This window comes from Schistocerca americana, chromosome 3, assembly GCF_021461395.2.
Source record: "Schistocerca americana isolate TAMUIC-IGC-003095 chromosome 3, iqSchAmer2.1, whole genome shotgun sequence".
Taxonomy (NCBI): domain Eukaryota; kingdom Metazoa; phylum Arthropoda; class Insecta; order Orthoptera; family Acrididae; genus Schistocerca; species Schistocerca americana.
The window spans coordinates 667,582,830-667,607,268 of NC_060121.1; positions in this window are offsets into that span (position 1 = coordinate 667,582,830).

Here is a 24,439-nt window from a genome sequence, read left to right on the forward strand (position 1 = left end):
ATTTGGATGTAATTCTAGAATCCTACACCATCAATAGCGCGCTAAAAGGACCAATGAGCCCTTTTAAGTGAGTGACTAATATTTTGACTATTCTTTCAAACATGTATCTGTTGTAAAATCTCCGTTGGTATCGAACTCTAACCCTTTGCATCTAATCAGTAAAATCCCAACAGCTGTTCACCTTATAGCTCTAGCTAACAGCTATTTGGTAACATACAGAGGGGTTGATGACGCTGGTGCCTGAGTCCAGCAACCGACGCCGGTATCGTCGCTGACGGGTGCATCGTGCACTGTTTCTGGCTGCAACGTTCAAATAATGCAGACATCTGTCAAACCGTCCAACCACGAAGGTGCTGCGTATACTATGAGTGGCAGTATATCGACCTGTTTACGTCGCGTTTAATCGTTGCTCAAAGGCTCTATCTCCGGCTTCGTAACACTTGTGTGAGTAACACTTTACAATGAACACGGCTGTAGTAAACATTTCCAGAATTTTGGCTTTTAGTGTCGGGAAGAACAGTATACACGAGTAACATTAGACCATAGATGGAGAAAACTGGACGATCATATTCAGTATTGGTAAGGACTCAGCTGTTAACACAGAAGTAGTTACAAACAAGCAAAAGTTCAACACAAATGGGTAATACATTCTACTGCGCGCATACTATTGATATTTTTGGAACTTAGCAATAGATTAAAGAAACGTGTTTTATGCGAACGTTAATCTCCACCTTTATTTTTTGAGTCATCAGACTTCTGACCCGCCACGATTTCCTCTACTGCGCCAACCTCTTCACCTCGGAATATAACTTGCATCCTACGCCCTCAATTATTTACTGGTTGTATTCCAACCTCTGTCTTCCTCTACAGTTTTTCGCTCTCTACAGCTTGTCGGTGTTTTCCACATATTCATTTCCTCTCTGTTTCTGCGTAGGGGCTCTTCATTTCTTACTTAATCAGTCTACCGCATTTTCAACACTCGTCTGTAGCACCACATCTCAAATGCTTCGACTCACTTTTGTTCCGGTTTCCCATAGTATATGTTTCACTACCAAATAATTCTGTGCTGTAAATGTACATTCTCAGAAATTTCTTCCTCAAATTAAGGCATGTGTTGGATATTAGTAGCATTCTCTTCGCCAGGAATGTCCTTTTTGCCAGTGCTAGCCCGCTCTTGATGTCCTCCGTTCTTCGTCCGTCATTGGTTAACTTCACTCCTGAATCTTTCTTTTATTTCCATCACTGCTTCTTCGATGTACAGATTGAACAGTAGGGGTAAAGACTACATCCCTGTTTTACACCCTTTTTAATCCCAACACTTTGTTCTTGTTCATCCAGTCTTGCTGCTGCCCCTTGGCTCTTGTATATATTATACTGCATACTACCCGTCTCTCCTTATACCTTACCCCTAATTTAGTCAGGATTTCAAACACATTGCACCATTTTACCTTGTCGAATGCTTTCTCCAGGTCAACAGATCCTATGAATGTGTCTTAATTTTACTTTAGTCTTGCTTCCATTATCAACCGCAACGTCAGTAATGCCTCTCTGATGCCTTTATCTTTCCTGAAGCCAAATTGATTGTCATCTAACACATCCTCAATTTCCTTTTCCGTTCTTCATATGTTACTTTTATTATCAAATTGAATGCACGAATGACAAACTGATTCTACGATAATTCTCGCACTTTTCAGCTCTTACAGTCTTTGGGATTGTGTGGATGATATTTTTCCGAAAGTCAGATGGTATGTCGCCAGACTCATAATTCTACACACCAAAGTGAACTATCGTTTTGTTGCTACTTGTCCCAACAATCTTAGAAATTCTGATGGAATGTTATCAATCCTATCTGCCTTATTTGATCTTAAGTCCTCCAAACCGCTCTTGAATTCTGACCCCACACACATCAAAAAATGTTTTGCATCACGCCAGTTCCCAGAACTCCTGAATATAGTCGTTGACTGTGGATATTGTATCACAGACACAGTATCTTTCACTGTTCAGATATGTCACTATACCTGCCCAAAGACGTACACAACCATGCAAGAGCAGCGCCTATTAGACGGAGATTATCCGACAGCCGATCAGTTCCAGTCATTCCACCAGGAAGGAGGTACACGACTAGTGTTGTCTGTAGTTCAACTATCCCTAGACGTCCAAAACCTCGGTTAGATCGCGTCCGCATTGTTACGTTGTGCCAGAAAGGGCTCTCAACAAAGGAAGTGTCCAGGGGTCTCGGAGTGAACCAAAGTGATGTTGTTCGGACATGGAGTAGATAAGGAGTGACAGGAACTGTCGATGACTTGCCTCGCTCAGGCCACCCTAGGGTATTACTGCAGTGCATGACGCTACCTACGGATTATGGATCGGAGGAACCCTGACAGCAACGCCAACATGTTGAATAAAACTTTTCGTGCAGCCACAGGAAGTCGTATTGCGACTGAAACTGTGCGCAATAGGCTGCATGATGCGCAACTTCACTCCCGACGTCCATGACGAGATCCATCTTTGCAACCACGACATTATGCAGAGCGGTACAGATGGATGAAACAGCATGCCAAATAGTCCACTCGGGATTGGCATCACGTTTTCTTCACCGATGAGTGTCGCATATGTCTTCAACCAGACAATCGTCGGAGACGTGATTGGAGGCAACCCGCTCAGGCTGAACGCCTTAGACGCACTGTCCAGCGAATGCTGCAAGGTGGAGGTTCTCTTGGTTCAAATGGCTCTGAGCACTATGGGACTTAACATCTATGGTCATCAGTCTCCAATAACTTAGAACTACTTAAACCTAACTAACCTAAGGACATCACACAACACCCAGTCATCACGAGGCAGAGAAAATCCCTGACCCCGCCGGGAATCGAACCCGGGAACCCGGGTGCGGGAAGCGAGAACGCTACCGCACCACCACGAGCTGCGGACGGAGGTGCTCTGATGGGTGGCATTATGTAGGGCCAATGTACGCCGCTGGTGGTCATGAAAGGCGCAGTAACGGCTGTACAATACGTGAATGCCATCCTACGACCGAAAGTGCAACCACATCGTCAGCATATTTGCGTGGCATTCGTCTTCATGGATGACAATTCGCGCCCCCCATCGTGCACGTCTTGTGAATGACTTCCTTCAGAATAATGACATCGCTCGAGTAGAGTGTCCAGAATGTTCTCCAGACATGAACCCTAACGAACATGCCTGGGATAGATTGAAAAGGGCTGTTTATGGACGACGTGACCCACCAACCACTCTGAGGGATCTGCGCCAAATTGCCGTTGAGGAATGGGGCAATCTGGACCAATAGTCCCTTGATGAACTTGTGGATAGTACGCCACGACGGATACATGACTGCATCAGTACAAGAGGACGTGCTACTGGGTATGAGTGGTACCGATGTGTACAGCAATCAGGACCACCACATCTGAAGGTCTCGCTATATGATGATACAACATGCAATGTGTGGTATTCATGAGCAATAAGAAGAGTAAAAAATGATGTTTATGTTTATCTCTATGCCAATATTCTGTGCAGGTTCCAGAACTCTCTGAACCGAAGTGATGCAAAACATTATTTGATGTGTGTAATATTGAATCCGCTATTTTCCTCAATCGACTCCTGTTTGTTGTTCTATCAGATCAGACAGATCTTACACCTTCAATGCACTTTCTCCACCTACTCGTTCCCCCCTTTGCATTCAACAGTGGAATTCTCTTTGTACTCTTAAATTTATCGCCTTTGCTTTTATATGAAGATGTTATCTGTTCTTTTGTATATGTCTGAAAGACAGTCTGGAACCGCGTGACCGTTACGGTCACAGGTTCGAATCCTGCCTCGGGCATGGATGTGTGTGATGTCCTTAGGTTAGTTAGGTTTAAGTGGTTCTAAGTTCTAGGGGACTGAAGACGACAGATGTTAAGTTCCATAGTGCTCAGAGCCATTTGAAGCATTTCTGAACAGATACCATCGCTGACCGTGCAGCTCTCTAGAATGAAATGCTAATTAAGTGAAGACCCCAAGCTCCCGACAGGCGTTAATGTACATCATCGGGACAGTTGAAAATGTGTGCCCTGACAGCGACTCGAACCCGGGATCTCCTGCTTACATGGCAGACGCTCTATCCGTCTGAGCCACCGAGGGGACAGAGGATAGTGCGACTGCAGGGACTTACCTGTTGCACGCTCCCCGTGAGACCCACATTACTAGCTTAGTTACCCTCTGTAACAAAAAAATTGAATGAACGGATCAACGAACAACCTGAGCGAGTGTCATCGGACGTCCGCCACGAACAAATTCAACGAACTATATAGAACAAAATGAGATCAGCAACAAAAATTGATAGAGCGTTTTCCAAGTAAGCAGGAGATCCCGGGTTCGAATCCCGGTCAGGGCACACATTTTCAACTGTTCCCGTTGATGTAAATCAACGCCTATCGGTAGCTTAGCGTCTTCATTTAATTATCAATTTTATTCACGTTTGCTTTTAATTCCTGTATGCTGAATCTCCTCCCGACAATCAATTATTTTTTTCGATTTCTTCACACTTTTCAAACAGCCGTTTCGTCTTAACTTTCCTGCGCTTCCTGTTTATTTGATGCTGGTACAACTTGTATTCCTGTATTCCTAAGTTTCCCTGAACATTTTTGTACTTCCTTCTTTCATCGATCTCTACGTAACCAGATATAAATATTCTTTTAAGAGGAAGAGGACTGTAGAAGTTAGGTCTCACAGAACTGTTAATGTAAGCAACTCACATAGTGCAGACTGGAGAAGTTTTTGCGTTTTCATAGTCAAACAAATGACGCTAATGATTTTGTATAACGTTTAAAGAATTACTCATCAATAAGTTTACGAGAATTAAATTACACTCTAATTCCAGCCATATTTATTGTATTGAATTCCAGATGCCGCAGGGAAAATTAAAATATGGCTACTTCCCAGGAAAACCAGTATGTCAGCGTTTACCGTCTTAGATAGTTCGGTATTAGAGGAAGATGCTTTGGCGAAAACTATCATAGAAAAAAATTATACTGATATCGCTGCCTGTCATGGTTTTGTGGCCAAATGGTGTTAATGAAGTGCCTCATAGCGTTCTGGCACAACTGAAAGGTAGCTCTATCGATTGTCACCTATTAGTATTCTGAAAAATTTACATAAACGCTAGAAATTTTTTTTACTTAATCATACATAAAAATGCGCGTCACTGCACTGATCAATGCTGCAAACGTATTGGACTGAAAGAGGCAGCGACAACGCTTGGGTTGAACTTACTAGGTCTGTGCCGTGCCAAGCTTTGCTGCCACTATGTATGCATCCCTTCCTGTCGCATTATAAAATTGTTCTTAATGTACTTTAGAAGAGCCAAGCTCTGTAGCGGAGCATGGGAGCTTATTCTTACACGAAACTTTTCACAGACTCTTGTTAACTTCGATGCAACTTTGACGGACGTAATGCCGTGGGCTTCAGAACTTTAGTCTCATCAATCTGCCTGGCGGTGACTCTTTCTCCACAGTCTGTCCTTCTGAATTCACTTCATGAAATGCTAGGGACAGCTCCGAAATTACGCAGTGCCACTATTTATTTTCAAGATCTCCCGCCTTCAATGAAATATGCTTATTCCTAGTCATTCCTTATTAGAATTTCCTGCAAATAACACACTAATTTCCACCAGAGATAGCTGTGTCGTAGCAATTTTGACTTGCGCTAGTAAGGGAGAGAAGTGCAAGGAATGGCAAGGATGATAATGAAGTGTTGACACACATCTTCGTGGATTTTGTCGTCGTCTAGAAATAGCCCCAGTATAGCTTCCTTGTTTCTTCTGCTATTCAGGTGATCAGTTCGCTTTATGAAGTTATACTTTTTTTTTTTTCTTCTGTAGTATTCATTCCAAAATGACCACCATCAGTTAATACTGTCACTGTAATGGTACTGTGATGGGCACTACTAAGATTAGGTCGGTGTATGAAATTTTCTTTTTTACAGTCAAAATAGTAAGCGATTAAGATTCAATATCTTTCGTTTCAGTTTCTTTCCAGTTGAAGAAATGCACGCAAACTATCGAACAGTTAGTACAACATAAAAATAAAGCAAGTTGAGTGAAACAGAAATCAGCTAATGGATATTAATTTGAGCTCATGATTATAACCTTGCAACCTCGGTACACCCAGCACTTACTTCCAGCACATGTTCCCCTCCATTTAATTCCAGTGAGTTTGAATTTGCAGGGATGATAAGCTTTTTCTTTTTTATTTCACTTCATCAAAGTTACTCTCCTAACGGAGCCCCCTGACACGTGACATGTATTTATCTCAAATACTTGTGTGTTCTTTTTTTTTCAACTGAATGATGGAGGTATTTTTGCTATCCAGGGAAAAAGAGACATTTAAGGCAACCGCGTCAACCAGCATCAGGCAACAACATTGCTTTGGATCGTGAGGGATGTGCAACACTTCGTTGTAGGGATTGCCGTTTTATGTGGCAATTAATCTGAGCGCCGAGTCTATTTACTGCTCGTTCCCCGACCCACTTCTGGCGGTCCCCTGACAGACGACTGCAGTGCCGGCGCGCCCAGGGCGTATATTTTGTCGTGGTTACCGAGCTGGTCGGGCCAAGACCTGTTTGCGTCCTGCAGCGTCGCCGAGTGTCGCATTGCATGCTCTCTCTGTCCGTATCTTCCTCTCCAACTCTCTCTTTCCATCCGTCTCACACATGCAGTTTTCTAAACCTGCAGTCTAAGACGGAGAGTGGGAATGATGGCGAGGGGGGGGGGGAGGGGGTAGGAGAGGGAGAGTGAAAGACTTACAGAGAGGTACTATGCACTTTATTTGAAAACTTCGTATCGCCCATATCAGACTGTTGTTTAGAGACGGCAGCTGTACACGGGTGTTCGGAAATTCTCGTAACAAACTTCTAGGACTTTTAGAGGGGAGTGAGTACATAATATTTTGAATAGGAAAACGTGTCCGGAAACGTACAGTCCTCCTATTCCGTGCGACATTTGAAAAATTTTTTGCTAAGCAGTTGGGCTTCAGGGTAGTCATGGTAACTGGGGGGGGGGGGGGGGGGGGGCGGGGAGGGACTGCTTACGTGGGATCGGCTGATGTCATTAGCCGATTATCCTACCTCGCTGACCTGGTTATATGCATTCGTGAGCTGTTAAGAAGATTGTGCGATAATTCTCGTTGTTGACAGCTCTTGCAATCTTTGGAACTATGTGGATGATGGTATATCGCCAGACTCATACATTCTACACACCAACGTGAATAGTCGTTCTGTTTTCTATTTCCCCCTGTGATTTTAAAGACTCTGGTGGAATGTTATATATCCCTTCTCCCTCATTCGATCTTAAGTCTTCCAAAGCTCTTTCAAATTCTGAGTCTAATTTTGGATTCCCTGTCTCTCCTTTTTCGATTCCTGTTTCTTCTTCCATCACGTTATCAGACAACTCTTCCCTTCACAGAGGCTTTCAATGTACTCTTTCCATCTATCAGCTCTCTCCTCTGCATTTAACAGTGGAATTCGCATTGCACACTTCATGTTATTGCCCCTGCTTTTAATTTTACTGAAGGCTGGTTTGACTTTTCTACTTTCTGAGTCAGTCCTTAAGACAATAATTTCTTTTCCGATTCGTTCACATTTTTCAAGCAAACCATTTCGCCTTAGCTTCCGTGCACTTCCTCTTTATTTCATTCCTAAGTGACTCGTATGTACTCCAGAATTTCCGTGGACATTTTTAAACTTCGTACTTCTACCGATCAATTGAAATATTTCTTCAGCTTCTTCCCAGTTACCTTCTTCGTACCTATGTTTTTCTTTTCAATTTCTGTGATTGTAATTATAGAAATTTCCTCTCCACCTAAACTGTTTACTGAGTTACTCATTATCGCAGTATTATAGTCTATATAAACTTCTGGCATAACTCTTCTCTCCTTAGTAGATCGCTTCCTTGGTATGTCGCTATTCCACTTCTTTGCATCTTGATTTTATACTTCACACTACTCTTCATAATTACTAAATTGTGATATGAATTTATAGCTCCTCCTGGCTACGCCTAACAATCTGATTTCGGAATCTCTGCATGATCGTGATGTAATCTAAATGAAATTTTCCCATATCTCCCGACCTTGTCCATGTATACCGCGACTGTCAGGATGCAAACCACTTAGATTTAAATACACGCTTGAGGGTCGTGTGCGTTAGTTTCCTTTGAGATTGGACATGATAAGCTCATATTGGTCAGGAATGTCTCTAAGGCGACCAAGACGCCATCGTCACCGCCTCAGAGTTTGAACGATGTCGTTTATGTGAAGCTGGATGTTCCTTCTTCGATACTGATGAGATATTTAGCAGGAATGTAACCAATGTACAAGGCGGCTGGCAGCGGTGGTCACGAGAACGTACGGTCTTAAGATGACCGGGCTCCGGATGGCCATGACATGCTACCGAAAGAGATGACTATCGTTTTCGGCGTATGGCTCTGGCGCACCGTACTGCTTCTTCAGCGGCAATTAGAGCACCATTTGGCACCACATTGGCACAACAAAATGTCACACATCGGTTACTGCAAGGACAGCTCCGAGCGATATGTCCTCCAAAGTCCGTTCGATTGATTCCAGACTAACTGTTATTTCCTACGGGATAGCGGTCGCCGATGTACCGCTCTTGTAACCCAACATGCTTTACAGAGTGTCGACATGTAGTTTGGCCTGCTCGATCACGCTCTGCCTCCAGTCAACCACATATGGGACATCATCGGACGTCAACTCCAGCGTCATCCGAAACCAGCACTCAAATGCTCAATGGCTCAAATGGCTCTGAGCACTATGGGACTTAACATCTATGGTCATCAGTCCCCTAGAACTTAGAACTACTTAAACCTAACTAACCTAAGGACAGCACACAACACCCAGCCATCACGAGGCAGTCATTACATCAAGCTGGGGTCTTCCAAAGTTAACCATTTCAATATGTTACTTAGATAAACGAATTCCTTAAATTTCCTTACTCTACATTACTTACTTTTCAGTGGTGTGACTCTTTTTCCTCAGTGCCTGTACCTATAAGACTGCCGTTGGTCTATTGTACAGATCTGGAACATGTATTAGGCTCGCGTATTTATGGAGACTGAAAATCTTCTCTGTAGGAACCAACATGAGTTCCGAAAACAACGGTCGTATCAAACGAACCTGCCTCTGTCCGTCCACAAGACCCAGTAAGAAGCCCTAGTACATGCCGCGTTACTTGACTTCCTGACTTCCGTTTACATACAGGTCCGCACTGCTGCCTGTGTAACGAAATGTAAGTGTATGGAATAACAGGCTGGCTATGTGATTTGAGTGGGGGTTTTGTAGCAAACAGTAAATAGGCTGTCACTCTGAACAGAGCGAAGACTTCAGACATAAAAATGACTTAAGGTGTGCCCCAAGCAAGCGTTACAGGCCCATTACTATGGAGAATCCTATAAAGTCGCTTAGTAAATATAGCGGAAATGGAAAATGGGTTGACGTGCAGTTTTCACGGAATGAATTGGTAATAAGGGGCTCGTATTGTCATCCAATAAACAGATTGTAATAATACTTAAAAGATGTATTTTCTTTACAAACATGCAGTTTCTTAAATGGAAGAAAACTTAATGACATTAACAAATTATATGTAGGATCAGTTAGAATTCAGCGCCGGCCGAAGTGGCCGTGCGGTTAAAGGCGCTGCAGTCTGGAACCGCAAGACCGCTACGGCGCAGGTTCGAATCCTGCCTCGGGCATGGATGTTTGTGATGTCCTTAGGTTGGTTAGGTTTAACCAGTTCTAAGTTCTAGGGGACTAATGACCTCAACAGTTGAGTCCCATAGTGCTCAGAGCCATTTGCACCAGTTAGAATTCAGTGGGGCTTGTTGCAGTATTCTAATGCGAGTCGTTTACGAGATATCCTGTTTTGAAATGTTCTCACGCCGACTCTTGTACAATGTCTGTGGTAGCACACACTAATGAACAACGTAAGTGCATACATTAGTTATGTGACCTAACCAGTAACAAGACTACTGACCATCACGGGTCGTGTTCAAAATGACCACTGCAGCGTCAATATGCTGCACACGTGCTAGTACTTCAGAGAAGAAGATCGAGCAGGCTGCAGTAATACATCGGTTAATAACATCAGATATACTTGGTATCTCCTTGTCGACTGCGTCTTTCATCTAACCCCAGAGAAAAAAGTCTACACGCATCAAATCTGGGGAATTGGCAAGCCAAGAAGCAGGTCCTCGGCACGCAATCCTACGATTTGGAAATAATTCGTGAATACATGCCGTAGTACTTCGCGCAGTATGGGTCAGACAGCCATCGTGTCGGTACCACAGTTTCCTCCTAGTCTGAAGAGGAACGTCCTCTAGCATCCGTGTGTGGTGCACGGGTAAATTATTGTCGCCGTTTACAAGAGCCTGAAAACAATTTTTTCGCTCAGCCAGAGAGCCAAGGAGAAAATTCTCACCACAATTTCCAGTCTGCAACCCCACGTTCCTCTTTGTATTCACTGAAAGAAAATTTCCTACTTGCTCTTTACCCAGTGGGATTAGGAAATGAGACTATAAATAAAAGTTTTGAGTTGTACCTGATTAATATATTCAGTTAAAGTTCACAGGCAGAAACATAATGATAGTCTTGATAATAATAATAGTGCCCCTATCAAAAACATCACTATTAGCGTTTCAGAGGCGACCTGTGCGGTAAGATGCAACTAAAATGGTCTGTCGCCCTAACTTCTAGTCATCGAAGTTACGGACGGCACACAAACGGTTACTTCCGTGAAAACTAAGTGATCGAGGACGGTGTACAGATCTAGCGAGTTCACTTCCTACTTTTAGCGAAAATACTTTTGACAGTGATCCGGCTGTGATGAAATCCAATGCTCAGCACACGCAGCCGTTTGACTGACATGGGAAGGTCGATATCTCGATGCGAGATGTCTGCTTTCACTGCCTCTCTGACCATATTTATATATGAGCAGTGGACTGCCAGACGAAATATTTGCTGTCAACCGCTGTAGGCACAAATAGCAGCATGTAAATGGCCCCTTCCTTTCACCTATTATTTAGTAACTTGTTGTTAATTAGGATGTCCGTCAGAATTTTCTTAACTTTTATATGAATGGAGTTAAGTTTGCTTTAGTTACTGAAAAAGGTTTAGCTCGAGTGCATAAAAATTTTTCTCCATAGAATTTTTAGAACTGAAAAGACAGTAGAAAATGATGTTTGAACTGCCTCTTTTAGTTTCCTTGTGATGATTTTTATTTATTCTAAAGTCTGGAAACTTGGTACAGCTGTAAGATTTCATTCATGTAATTGAATGCTGTCGTTAGAACTCTCTATAACAAATGCTAATGATAGTTAATCTACCATAAATACGAAGGTTTTTGACCCAAATTTAGTTTTTGGTAAATTACTTGATATCTAATAGAGGTAGCTTACTGGTGTAACACATTTAGTGATTTTATATGAAAATGAGGCAACGTATGAATTCTTATCGTTCTGAGTGTAATACTTAGCACCTTCCATTATTCGAAGAAACGCCGATTTTAACCACAATATTGCTCCGATCGAGTTGAGACTAGGACTTTTGACTGGGACATACACTTGCTCATTCCTAACAATTTTTAATTTTCTAGCGCCATTTACTTTGTTCTTAAAATTATATGATTAGCGAAACGTATTTATTGGATCATTCTGAGACTTTACAATGTTAACGTTAATATTCTGAAGAACGTACTGACATAGTTTGGAAAAGTTACTTTAATTATTAATATAATTCCTATATTATGGTGCAGAACCTCGTATGCTACACACACTCACGTTGTGATGACGTGGCACTAGTAGTAGTGAAATGGGGTAAGTCTCAGGAGACTCGTTCTTCTCTGTGTCTCTGATACAGTGCTTATTTCTGTGATTTTCATTTTTGCACAAAATTAAATTTTAGAAACAAGTGATATTACTAAGCTGACCCCTCTCAAATGAAACTTAAACGAAATTGCTTTTTGCTAAATTTTCCTTAATATAGAGACACAAAATTAATACATGTATACACAAATATATAAACATAGAAAAATATAGTACAGTGGATTTTTACAAATCATGTACATAAATAACATAGCGACGTGAAATAAAATAAATTTTGTGGTTCAGAACTTTCAGTCTTTACCTGAAAAAGAAACATACAAAACCATTTCATTTTCAGTACTCACTCATTTAATCACAACTGTAGGCACTGTTGTGTGTGTCCTCATGAATCACTTTCACTATAACATTTAAGGCAGATGACGGGAAGTCACTATGTATAGCGTTCTTCACGATACTCTATTACAATGGGGAAAGAGGGGAATCACTGATGTAGATGTCCTCGCTTCTTGATCCATACAGCTTGTAGGCTGCCTTTCATAAAGCCTCCATGTCTAAGAAACAAATAACATAGCCTAAGCTTCTCAACTTACATCTAAGTGTGGACAAAACACATTCTATTTTTATTTTACCTTCTGTAATTTAAATAAGCAACTGAGAAGTTATCAGAAATAAATTTTGTGTTTAAAGTTGTATTATTTGGAAAACTATTATTACTTTTTTCTAAATTACTATTGGCAATGCATTATTTCACAAGATCGTGACATTTTACTTCATTATTAATCCTGAATCACGAACTTCGCAGTTCTTTTTTAACCATAGCTCTTACGCTCTGGAAGTCAACATAGGATTTTAAAATAGTCACTTTTGTGGTATTTTGTAATTTACTTTATTGCTTTTGATGTTGCTTTACTTACAAAATCGAATAACCTTTGTAAGTTCTACCTTCAAATGTCGCAATTGTCGTGCGGATTAGTATTCTAAAGGAGTTGTTTGTTTGACAGCAATTACTTTGCTTTGTCATACACATACTCGGAAACCTGTTTTTACTATAATACACCAATATTGAACAATCTATATTTCTTAGCACATTCATTTACCTGTATTGTTGTCTGTATGTGTCAATATTTATCTCTTAAATGACCATCTGCCTTAAGAAAGTTTATGCGTATCTCAAACATTTTACAAGACGTTGGGGACTTACTCCCCAATTTTCCACAATTTTATCATATATATCAGCCTACTGAATACATTACTTCTATTTCTACCTATTTTCATTTATCCACATATTTTGACGCTTCTTTCTCACTTTTATCTTCGTCAGCCTACTGACCTCATTATTTACATATTTTTTGGTTTGATCTTCACATCACTTCCTCACATCTCCTTTTAATTAATATCAAAACGCTTTGGCTTGCTTCTAGTGGCACCATTTTATTACCCTCTCTTACCTATAGACAATCTTACTTCCAACTAAAAACGATTAATTTATGCAGAGTTTATTTTTTCAGAGTTTAGAAATTTTCAGTTTCAATTACTTCTCTTATCACAAAGTATGTGTATTTTGCTGTTACCAATCATTTTCGTGAATCTCATTTATTATTCATTTACTTCAACCACTACTATATCATTGGTGCTCAATCATTACTCACTGTTAATTTAATATTTAGAATCTACTACTGCAAATTACTTGCCATGGCCTCTTGTAAGTCATCATTCGAATATACTCATTATTGGGAAGCATTCTTACTTACTAGAAGACGTTACAACCAACAGCATATGTACAACATGAAGACATATATTTCTTAATTATTATAGATAGCACAGAAGAAATGAATGTAAGTAGAAAATTAAGTAAGGTTTCATCCACCGGGACCAAAGAGTACGCTAAAGTGCCAAATACTGACGGATTCCTTACAGTATCTATTTACAGTCATTTACAAACTAATAGCATATGTACAACGTGAAGGCACATATTCCTTATTTACTATACAGGGTGTTTCCGTAAGAGCGGAGGACATAGAGGATACTCCACCGAACAATTTGACATAGGGAACCTGGGGACGGAGAGGCCAACATAGGGAGATAACAAGAATAAAATCACATTATTGGGTCCTTTTTTATTTACATTAGTTACAGTTAACTGTAAATACCATCATTGACACAATGAACGTACCATTTGTACTGTATCTTTCAAAATGTTCTGATTCTAAAAGCCATCAAACACAATGCAAGCATGACATCAGCGAACAAGATTCCGACACACCGTGACAAATATTCCTGGTCTGTTTCGAATCAGATGACAGGCAGCCACAATTCTGGCAACTAATTCTATGTCCCTATTCACTGGGGTCTCATACATTAGTGACTTTAGATATTCCCATAGGAAACAATCAAGAGGATTCAGTAAGGTGACCTCTCAGGCCATGAAATAGAACCTCCTGTTCCAATCCAGCACCAAGAAATTCACCATTGAGACGGTTGTGGACATAGAAAGTGAAGTGAGATGGTGCACCGCCTTGATGTATCCACATCCTCTCACGAATATACAAGGGTACGTACTCCAAAAATACAGGTAGAACACTTCAAACGAACATCAAGTATACATGGCTGTTCAGACGCCCAGTCAGAAGATATGGGCCAATGGGACTACCGCCAAAAATGCCGGCCCAGATATTCACAACAAAACGCACTTGATTCTCTGACTGTGCTAGGGCGTAAGGGTTTTCCTCATTCCACACATGGCTATTTCTGCTGTTCGAAATACCGTCACGATCAAATGAGGCTACGTCAGTAAACAGCATGATTTGGACACTCTGTACATAGGACAGAAGAAAAGAATGAAACTTGAAAAGGAAATAAAGTTTCACCCATATAGAACCGCACAATACGGCAAACTGAGTATCCCCCAAACAGTGGCAGACTCCCTGCAGAACTTGGTACAGATAGGACACAACAAGAGAATGAAATTCCAAAGGGAAATAACGTGTCATCCAGCTGGGACTGCACATATAGTACAGACAAGACAAAAGAAGCCAACGAAACTCGAAAAGGAAAAAAGTTTCATCCACCTGGGACCGCACAGTACAACAAACTGTGTATCCGCAAAACAGTGGCAGACTTTCTGCAACAAACTTACTTACGGTCAATTTTGAATGGCTCACTTTTTCTAAAGGCTTACTTTTCGGATATTCCAATCGTTATGTGTTTGCATGAGGATCATCTATTATCCACAATCGGCCTAGATACACAGGCATAAACTTCTCTTTTCCGCTGGAATGTTCTTGGATTTTTCATCAATTCTATCACTAGTTCACCATTGATAAAACGAATGTGAGAAGATTGTTCTTATTGCCGTCTTCTTCTGCCCAAGGCTCTTCTACCAGAAATTTGATCTATTTGCTCGTGGATATATTTCTTTTCCACATTAACATCTTGCACATTATTCCCGAATTCAGTATCTTCCTGAAAATATGCCTTACTCCTTATTACTCTAACAGGCGGTTCCCACGCTTCATTATTACTGCCCACATACTTTCCAATGAAAGGCTCTATAATAACTGGGGGGATCTGGTAAACCTATTCGATCTTCCCCTGACACTTCGTTGAAATATCTGGGCCAATTAATATTTCAACAGTTAAACCGAGCACGACTAAAAATGATGTCTTTCATTATGTTACCCATACCTATCGGTTTTAAACCTTCGTGATGTGCTGGTCTAGAAACCTTTCCAGTACCACCTATCATTGTTAACTTTCATGACAGTTAGCTCATTCGTATTAGGAACAGAATCGAAGAATTCTTGGACCATAAACTTGCCTTGCTGTCACTATCAAGAAGACAACGCCATGTTACGCCTGCGATGCTAGTTTTTATCATAGGGTGAGTTGTTCTAGATTGAGTAGGTTCTTCACAAAAGACTTCTAAGAAATCCTTTAGCAGTCTGCTTCCAGCTAAAGTAATTATGGTCGGTTGCAAGTACATTTACACTCAGATTCAAGGAGTTATAAATCTCCACATCCGCAGCTGCCCCTTTCCCAACATGTCCACCAGTTTCAAATCAAAGCAATTGACCACCTCCTCTACTTTCGTTTTCTGGGCATCAGCTAAACTACTCTCCACATCTGAGCAACCACATCCGCGCACAACATTGCCATCACTAATACTATCGACTACTTTTAAAGTTAAAAGGCTCCCTGGCCTCAATTTTAGTGCTACCCGCTCCACCCAACAACTACCTCTCCTCCTCGAAACCTTGCAAAACTGACTCCGCTTCTTCTACGCATCGTCAGCGAAGGCCGATGGACTGAAGATAGACCATTTGCTTCGTGCAATGAAACCCGTGAACCCTGCGATTGTGTATGCATTCACAGACAAACAAGCTCCAGAAACCTGGGTAGTAGCAAAGAATAATCACAACTGAAGCTGCAGCTACGCTGTCTATCCTCGCTGAGATATCGATGTAATATTATGAGCCGCACCGTACCGATGTCTTTGTGAGTTTACTAAGGGAACTGCCGTATTCATTACAGAGGCCGATCTCACTATCTCTGTTGATTAAATTCTTCGCCAAACGAATTTCAACTGCTGCTTTCACGAGCGACTCCTAACATAATAAAGGCGACCCTAGAATAGAACGGAAAAGGGTGACCAGTGTTGAGGCAGCATAAAAATGTCGAAATTTTGGAAGTCGGTGGTGGAAGAAGGAGTTAAAATTTAACTCACAGAAATAGCGATTTAGGCGTGGACATATCGTGGACTTCCTTTCATGAGCCCTCAGAGACGTCGCTGCAGTGCAGCTCATCCTGTTAGAACTTAGAACTACTTAAACCTAACTAACCTAAGGACATCACGCACATCCATGCCCGAGGCAGGATTCGAACCTGCGACCGTAGCGGTCGTGCGGTTCCAGACTGAAGCGCCTAGAACCACCCGCCTGACGACGAAGACACTGATTCGCTTTATTCATACTCTTTGCCGCTGATCAATGTGTTTGGCGTCTCTGTACCTGTGTCCGCATTCGCACTGGTCCCTTACCCGCGACTGGAAGCACGAAGCGAGTGATGTATTCGTAGCTTCAACGTGGGGCTCACTTTTAAGATGACTGAAAAGTAAACGGCCGAAATAATAGAAGAAATAGAATTTAAAGGCACATGCCCGAAATAGAATGGCCCAATGTAATAAAACGTTTATTAGGAGATAAAAGTACAGTCTGCATTTGCAAATAACTTCCTTAAAGCTATTATCTGCGGCTGTGAGGCCATACAAACAAAAAAAATCCTTTGTGTATGTGGATGTATAGTCACTGTGAATTTCTTAAACGAAATCAGTTCCTTGCGTTAGCTGTGCTTTTAATTCCAAATTAAGACTTTAATACATTACTTACGAACCTGCATTTTCTGACAAAAACCGCTACCTTGCATCATGATGGTAAATTGCAACCAACATTTGTAGGGAACGACACAGTACAAAGAATTCCTGTGATTCTTTCGAACTGTGATGCTAAACAACTTCTTGGAGTGCCAGTATTGCATATTCAGCTGAAAAATTGCAGGCTACAATTGTGTATGAAACACTCACTGAACAAGATCTTCAGCCTTACCTTAAAGTGGTAGTTTCTGAATCAACCGTACCATTTATAAGTACTTTCAGAGTCGAATGCTGATTCAGAATATTTTGCAGAAAGACCTCTTCATCTGCACGCATCACATGCACAAAACTATTAGTAAATATGTTTTCAGGAAAAATATGGGCTGTTGAAGCACATCTGTAACAATCTGTAATAAAATTTCAAAGCAATTGGCCTCAGACGAATCTTAATATTTTCGTTACGGAAAAGTGAAGATCCTCGAATTTGAAATTTGTTCGAAACTATTTGAGAGAACAGCATCCTACAGAAATTTATACACTTTTTTTTTTAGAGATAACGTCTATATTTCTTAATGAAGCACGATTTCGTGGTTTAGTTTTCTGTACGCCAGAGGCTATCGATCATATAACCTGGATGGTGAAAGCAACTTATTGCCTAAAAATATCTTGTGATCCTTGATAAATCTGCATTGTCTCTACAAGAAGAGAATGCAGTTTGTGATGTTTGGACTTCTCTTGTCATTGTCGAAGTGTGGCTCTTTGCTCGTTCTGAATCCAAGATTCAATGCACGGATTTCAGCATTCTTTCAAAAATTTATGAATACCTGGGTGCCGACGCTGATATTTGCAGTGTGGCTTCACAAAAACTGAAAAGCAGACAACGGTACGTTTGTCTCCTGAATCTGTCCCCTCCATAAACAAATCTGACGTCTTATTAAAAAATTAAAATTTTCATTCCATTGAATTATGAGGCTGAGCCATAAGATGAAAATATTAAGGGGGCTGTAGTAGGAATTAATCAGATCTTTGAAATTATCAACAATGTAATCAAACAGTGAATTTCAAATAAAACAAGACTACTTTAATAAGATTTGATTTGAATAACGAAGTGTTTCAGAAAAGTCTTTCGCAGTGGAATGAAAATTAGTGTCTCATCAGTACTTTACACTAAGCCAGTAAACTGAAAGTTTTAAATGATCCAGTAGACACGGCGTCAAACGCAACGAGGAATATAGTAAATTAATAGTTTACGAAATGAGAAATAGAAGCAGAATGTTCTTCAAACTGTATTCTAGTATCGATGTAAATTTTCAGAGTATAAAAAATACTGCATCAAAGAATAAGGTCTAGTACAAGATACTATTTTCCCACCATATTTGCCCAGAAACAGCACACATAGTAGTGTTATGATTGAATTAGTGAAGTTAATAAAAAAATGTAATATTAATGAGGAAATAAGCTACTTCCACGTAACATTTTTTGAGATAAAAAGTAAATGATATTTTATGTGACTTTTCCTTTTGCCCTAGAAAGGGCTTTGGGGCAATTCTTCTCCTATGCAGTTCACATTCTACTCAACTCATTTTGTCCTGCAATGGAACCAACTAAGTGCGTAGCGCACACAAAAAATCAAACTTGATTACGTTAAATATCTTATGCACTTATCAAATACTGGGTCGAAACTTCTGAAGAAATTGATTTGTGGCGTGACTCTCGGCTTCGCCTTCGATGCCGCCACCCCGCAACGCATCTATACTTAGCGGGTTGCCGTCGGATCGACCTCTGCGTTCAGGATGGGTTCCGCTGTATCCGGCGCGGCCTGGTAACCAGCCAGAGGGCGCAAAAGACGGCGACAGGGGTCGTTCTAGACATTGACCTCTTGCTACATCCGCCGTCATTATAGCCTTCCGCCGTGAGAGTATTTCTTTCACGCGGAACCGGCTACAGCGCCACAAGCCACAAGCGACTGACATACCATAATCGTCAGGACACCGCCAAGGACTGGACGTCGCGTTCGCCAACTGGATGATTGTGCTCCCGCGACCTATGCTCCGAGCCGAGCCTTGGTGTTGTGCACCGTGGACAAGTCGTGCCGCTCATGAGACTATAAATACATACTTGGCTTCGAAATTTTCATCGGTCAAGAGAACATAATCTACAGTCTCAAGAACATATTTTCGTTTTGTTGAAGAACAGCAATTTGTGACGAAGCTTTCCTTCACATTACTAAGAAGAATTTCTGGGTCATATATATTTTTGCTTTTGCTGTACTGCGTCAGAAGAAGCGGGCTGTTTGTGTTCAAAGTTTCATATTTTAATAAACAAAATTGAATTACATTTACGTATGATTTTGTGGAAGTCTTCCAAGTGAGATATACTTCAATTTGATTTTAGAATCGTAATTTAATAAACTTTTTCTCAACTTTCTCTCTAAGAATGTAAATCTCTTCTTCACAAAGGTGCATTTTTCTCGCTGTTCTTGAAAGTATACAGCATCTTAAGGTAAACATGTGCGTGCTCGAATTAGTGATCTGTATATTTCATCATCATCATCATTTAAGGCTGATTATGCCTTTCAGCGTTCACTCTGGAGCATAGTCCCCCTTACAAAATTCCTCCATGATCCCTTATTCAGTGCTAACATTGGTGCCTCTTCTGATGTTAAGCCTATTACTTCAAAATCATTCTTAACCGAATCCAGGTACCTTCTCCTTGGTCTGCCCCGACTCCTCCTGCCGTCTACTGCTGAACCCATGAGTCTCTTGGGTAACCTTGCTTCTCCCATGCGTGTAACATGACCCCACCATCTAAGCCTGTTCGCCCTGACTGCTACAACTATAGAGTTCATTCCCAGTTTTTCTTTGATTTCCTTATTGTGGACACCCTCCTGCCATTGTTCCCATGTAATGGTACCTGCAAACATCCAAGCTAATTTAATATCCGTAACCTCAACCTTATTGATAAGGTGACCTGAATCCACCCAGCCATCTCTCCCATACAACAAAGTTGGTCGAAAGATTGAACGGTGCACAGATAACTTAGTCTTGGTACTAATTTCCTTCTCGCAGAAGAGTGCAGATCGTAGCCGAGTGCTCACTGCATTAGCTTTGCTACACCTCGCTTCCATTTCTTTCACTATGTTGCCATCCTGTGAGAATATGCATCCTAAGTACTTGAAACCGTCCACCTGTTCTAACTTTGTTCCTCCTATTTGGCATTCAATCCGTTTATATCTCTTTCCCACTAACATTACTTTCGTTTTTGAGATGCTAATCTTCATACCATAGTCCTTACATTTTTGATCTAGCTCTGAAATATTACTTTACAAACTCTCAATCGAATCTGCTATCACAACTAAGTCAGCCGCATATGCGAGACTGCTTATTTTATGTTCACATATCTTAATCTCACCCAGTCAGTCTATTGTTTTCAACGTATGATCCATAAATAATATGAACAACAGTGGAGACAGGCTGTAGCCTTGTCTTACACCTGAAACTACTCTGAACTATGAAAGTTTACCGTCAACTCTAACTGCTGCCTGACTATCTACCTAAAGACCTTTAATTGCTTGCAAAAGTTTGCCTCCTATTCCATAATCTCGTAGAACAGACGATAACATCCTCCTAGGAACCCGGTCAAATAACGTTTCTAGATCTATAAATCATAGATACAACTTCCTGTTCCATTCGTAACACTTCTCCATTATTTGCCATAAGCTAAAGATCTGGTCCTGACAACCTCTAAGAGGCCTAAACCCACACTGATTTTCATCCAATTTGTCTTCAACTAATAATGGCGCTTTCCTTTCAACAATACCTGAGAAGATTTTACCCACAACGCTGATTAAAGAGATACCTCTGTAGTTGTTACAATCTTTTCTGTTTCCATGTTTACAAATTGGTGTGTGTACTGTATATTTGACGCAAAATATTTTTTACAGGTCAGGCAGTACACCAAAGTCTGCTGACAGGCTTGGTAATTCGCTGCAATGGCTCTTGGTCAACAATCGGTTCAGCTTGGTAACGTTCTGCGCTGGCTTGCGAAAACAATTCCGCTCCGCGTGTTAAAGCTGTATAGGGGCCTGCACGTAAGATACACTTTTTCTTTGCTTTCTGCTGCTACACTAGGCAATGAACGTGACCGTTGCTGGACTCATTATACATCTGCAGTCGATGAAGTTCGCCATTAGCTGTCCGCGTAGTAGAGTGCCTAAATTAAGGAATGTTCATGTCTTCCATTACGTTTTGGCGTTTCTCATCATTCAGTCACATTTAAGCACCTTGTTCTTTCTTTGAGAATGGATGTGATAGCACTTAACGATCTATCACTTTGAAGATATTCTGTCGGTAATCAAACCATGGTGTATCTGAATTTCAGTTACTAGATGGCATAGTCAAATAAGTTAGACAACTATAATCCTGACAGTAAGGTCGATTCCGATGTCGCCTTCATGGCACGCAGTTTGACTTCTTCTTGCCATTGTTCCTGTGACTAGAAACGTACAAGGCAAGAAAATACTAATATTCATTTCGGATAGTTGTTGTGAATATAGTAAAATAATATCCAGTTTGTAATCTGAAGCGTATAGCAGGAAAACACCAGTAAGACCTTTGGTTTGAGGAGGAGAGCCAAGAATACCGAGTGACGAGTCTACACCTCTGTGTCAGACACGTCACTGAATTATCGTGGTAAAGACATGTAATTGATGGTATTCAATAAGGGAAACGAAGAGCAAGGTAATAATTGCAAGATGTATGCAAGGCCATGATGAGATTCGTCACATTTAATCGAATTCTGATTCTGACACAACATGACAGTCAAGACCGCTCTCACTTTAAGTAAACCAATAATTGCCCATTCTCTTCGTTTCGAAGATTAAAAGCTGATTATATTTTATTACAAGCAAGTAGAGAAAGCGGTATGACCTTAAAGACATGAGCTAAGGGACAAGACGGTGCGTGAGTAATGGAGGACTATTTGCAAACAGAGTGATGTGGACCGGTATTTCAGTGCCCGTACGGACTTTGCCAAGCAAAGATTGTTTATAAAACATCGGACTTCGCGTGATAAATTTAGGATAAATGCAGGTTCTATTATAAACCCTCGAATGTGTATTTCATCCTGTTAGAATGACTGCTCGTCAATATCATCATATTGTTTCCTACATCCAGCTTAATTTCTTGACCACTGTCACAAAAACCAGGAAAAATATTTAAAATTAGTGTCAGTACAAGGAATCGCGGTAATAGTAACTAAAAACATCGCTTCTTTCTAGTTCATGTTATTAATCTAAGACGAACAAAAACTAGAATCCAAGCACCTATAACAGGAGGCATGCTACAAAAGGGTGTGATACAGATAGCTGAGTCTCATTTCTCAAGCGTCCAGAATTTTTGTATTTAGCATCTGCATCTAATGGTGCTGGCACAGTTCCTTAGGCAACTTGACAATGCCATTCAATAGATCACCACATACCGCAGACACTCACTCACTTTCCTTCACTGCTTTCACTAATTCTCATCAAACGAGTTCTTTTTCATTTATGCATTGTATCATTCCTCCACTTCTGGATTGGAATCAGTCTGTACACGTTACATTAGATACACCCATATAAAAGTACCAAATAGACCCGTCTTGTAGACTCAAGTAAAAGGTAAGTATAAGGAAATGTATTTCTTGTAATATCACATAAATCAAGAAGATGGGACAGGACGGTAGGATATCTGTTAAGACATCACTTCCATGGAACTACAGGAAGCCGCAGAGCGTAGAAACTGTAGAGGAAGACGGAGATTGGAAAACATCCAACAAATATTGAGGACATTGGTTGCAAGTGCTACTCTGAAATGAAAAGACTGGCGCAGAAGAGGAATTCATGGCGGCCTGCATCAAACCAGTCGGAAGACTGAAGACTCAAAAAAATCTACTTACTTACGTATTTGTTACTCTTAGTTTACTTTTCACAAGTGAGATACAAGCATATCATCGTTTTAATTGTTATTTACAAAATGACTAGTTATTCTTCTCATTGTTCTCTTAGAAAAAAACTGGAGCAACATTTTTAACATTCTCATTGTCTTCTATGAGGAACATGTAGTGGACCCATGGACAGATGACAGGCGAGGCCAGTCGTTATCGGAGGGTTCCAAGGTGAAGGATTAGGATCCAGGCAATGAGTTACATGCTTGGACCGATGCAAGACATCTTGCATCAGCAAGAGATGTTCATCACGGGACAGATCAAAAAGTCTTTACACAACTCATAACAAAAATAAAAGTGTTATTACAAATATTCAAAGTTTTTCTTGTTATGTATTAGACATTGATTATATGAGAAATACGCATGGAGTTAGGAGATTCGCAGGTTATTAACGTTGGACATTTTTCATGACAACGTGCTCTCAGTAAGTCTCACACATCACTGATAATCACAACAGGCAAGTAAGCGTCCATGGTAAACCTAATTCAGCATCTGTATAGTATTTGAATATTCTTAACGGCACCGTAGGGCGACACTCGGTGTCGACAGTAAAGTTAGTTTTATGTGACCGGGATTGTCGTTGGGAACACATGCGGACAATGTTAAGTCAGGGGACTAAACTGCATAGTGGCTATAGTCTTCGTGTGCCTGTGTGTGTTGAATGTCTCGTTCATCTGCATAAGGACATCCTTCTTCAGCACATAGAACCACAACCAACTACCTGCTCACGGGACTGATTCCAAGCAAGTGAAATTTTCACTTTTTTCCCCCAAGTTTGTGCATCGGCGAAATTTCCCGGCTGCAACGATTTCACAACAGGTAAAACACAGATTTTCACTTCACAGTTCCGTCATTTATATTGCAGAGACACATTCAAAGTTCGTTCTTTCAGATCACATTGCTCTCAACTTTAAAATCTTCTCGCCTCTTTATAGAAAAAGAACATTGGTTTTTCATGTATTTCTACATTCTGTTCTTGCTATTTATATAAATATTTGTCCAGCAAAACATCATTCCATCGGGAACTACTGCTTAGGTCAATTTCAAGAATTTCCTACTGTACGGACTCAGCACCATTCAAAACTTGGATAGCAGATTTTGTTTTATTCCACGAAAATAAATTCATGTGATCACAGCAGAATAATGACCACACAGATCTACAAAATACACGGAAATCAAATTGGAATTACCAGCTAGCCACAAAG